The sequence below is a fragment of the Miscanthus floridulus genome, chromosome 15 (assembly GCF_019320115.1).
Source record: "Miscanthus floridulus cultivar M001 chromosome 15, ASM1932011v1, whole genome shotgun sequence".
Lineage (NCBI taxonomy): Eukaryota > Viridiplantae > Streptophyta > Magnoliopsida > Poales > Poaceae > Miscanthus > Miscanthus floridulus.
Window position 1 is genome coordinate 26141449 of NC_089594.1, and position 2954 is coordinate 26144402.

Sequence of the window (2954 nt, forward strand, 5' to 3'; positions counted from 1 at the left end):
AGACATATATATACTTTAGTATCAAAGCTAACTCTCCCCATTAGACCGCACTTTCACAACTTATGGTCATGCCATTATGATGATGAGTGGAATCTTACCTTGGGCTTTGAGGCAATTGATCCATACATTACCACTCAAGTGAATGGCATCCATACAAAAGCACGCCATATGGACGATAAAAATAAAAAACCCCAAGTTAGTACTTAATTAGCCACCTGAAATCCTTAGCTGGGCATAAAGGAAGTGATCACTAGCACACTTTAGATTCAAACTTTAGGTTTAAACACCTATATATATCGATCAGTTGCCAAAACTGGTTTTGGAAAAACAAAAACCTTTGTTTTAAATACAAATGTGGCAATTAATATTGAATCTTGCTCTGATATCAGCTATAGCAGAACCGACCAATTTATAAGAGCACAAGTACAATGGCAGTCCACAAGCGATCCCACTATCATACTTGAACCCATATAAACCCATAGTCCATCGAGTACCACTAAGGGTCTCGATTAACCACCAACATACAACCAAGATCATACAAGATTCAACATATATGTCACACATTACATAAAGTTCACAAATATAATCCCATACATCAGAGTATGATTAAAAGTTATTACAAACCATGTTCAAATAAGTAGTAGCAGAAGCAAATAGAGTTTGAAACCATCATCTATCATCATTGTTCAAATACGGTGCCAGCTCATGATCACAATCCCACAAAAGCATAAGAGAGGGATTAACAACAGATGTCTTGCCTAGGGCCCTACTCCTCGTCCACGGTGGGATAGAAGCAGTTCCTACAGTAGCCATGATACATCGTATTATCTGCAACAATAGGAAATAAACTCTAAGTACAAGAAGGTACTCAGCTAGACTTACCTGTCATAAACCAAAAAAAAGTGACTCCAAGGATCATGCAAGGCTTTATAAGTGGAGCTAGCTTGACATTATTTTGCATAAAAAGTGACTAATTTAATTATACATTATAATTCGGTCATCAAGTTAATTATAGCTATTCATCTCTAGATTAGCAACTAACATGTGCCAAACATGTGGTATATCATTTAGTAGCATGAAGTAGTAACCATAGCCGGTATAATAATTCATGTTCATCATAACCATCATATTCTATAATACAGTTACTACAATGTTGGGACTAGCCAAGTTTCTCACTAGCCGGGAGAGACGGCGATTCGAATCGATTTCAACTAGCTGGGAATTTATTCCTAACACAAACCCAGGTAGACCAGATTAACGATCACCTTAGGTCACCTTTGGTACAACTCAGGTCCACATTTCATGGGTTCGACCAGTGCCACACAATCAGGGATGACTAGCTGCCAGGACATTCAGGCCAAGCCTGCCCTTGGGCTCACGTCTGGCTCCCCGCACATCCTTACTACCATCCAGAGTGTGCACTTTTATAGAACAGGGCCTGGCCTAAGTTGAGCTACTCAGCTTCATGGTCGGAACAAGTTATCTAACCAGCTAAGTGAGAGACATGCGTTCAATCTCGACAGAAGTGCCAACAACGGTACGGTCCTTAATCGACACAGATGGAATCACATGAGTCAACCTACACATAGACTCCGCCCGACCTCTAGTTACATTACCCCATGGTTCTTCTCCACGATAGCAAATATAGCCAACCATGCTTCGGTATCCACCTATATCTTACAGGTCATAGAAAATCACCTGACTTCTACCGGTCTAAGCATGGCTAAGCATATATTCGATCCTGGACCTACATAGTGTTAAAGGTATATTTATCTAGACAAGGTAGTTCTATGAATCAAGTGTTTCCAATTCAACTCTTATAATCTAATGCATCAAACATAAACGACTCAAGTGATATTTTGTAAAACATGGGAGACTTAGAATGCTCCGGGGCTTGCCTTTGATAAAGGAAGTTGGCCTGTGATCTAGGCACTCGGGTAAGTCCTCAAGAGTTTTCTCCTCTCCTTCTAGAGCTATGGCCTAAGGTGCCTCCTATTGTTCCTCTTCTTCTTCGTTGAATTCCAATAGAGTGATCCCCTCGGACGATCCTATATGCATGAGCATGAAATAAGATATCACGAATGCATATATAATGACATGTATAATATGATATGATGTGATGAATGCATCCTCATAATTGTTCTAAGCAGCATTGCATTATGGTGATAATAAGTTATATTTTCTTTTACTCAGTAGGTGCATATCTCTTCTCTAGTAACTTAAACAAACACTTATGTAAATTATTTTCTGGACTATAAGATAACAACCACTTGTTTTGACCACAACTAGAGTTATGCTCATCAAAATAATATAGTTGTGGACATTCTAGAAATCTTATGAAATTTCCTACAACTTTGTTTTAATCGTCTTAATATGATTCAGCAGTTATCTAGGTCAAACAATTCAATCTTTTTTATCTATCTAGAGAGTAAGCATTTCTGACAGCAGATTTCTAACAGCCATAATTCTTAAACCATAAGACCTATGACTATGAAAATTTAATATCAGGTATATAAGTGAGTTATCTACAACTTTGTTATTAACAAGTCTTACAGAAAAGATCATTATTATCATAAAATCATCACCACAACAGAAACTACACATGTAGTCATCTAGTTGAATTATAAAGAAATAATTAACTAGTTGCCTATAAACAAATACTTCTAAGCCTCACTAACAGTATCAATAGATTATGTGCATAACACATACCACAAAAACATCATGGTTAAGCCTAACTAATTTATTTATATTCATTTATTAATTTCCTTAGATAATAAGGTGATTTACATAGTAAATATTTCTGGTGCTCAATAAATTCGGAGAAAATTACAGTAGGCTACACATGACCCTAATAGTCTACTATACAAATTTCATGACATTTGGATAAGTATAGCTACCTCTACAAAAAATGACAAGTTACATATGCTTATTTTAGCAAAAATAGTTTAGCATAG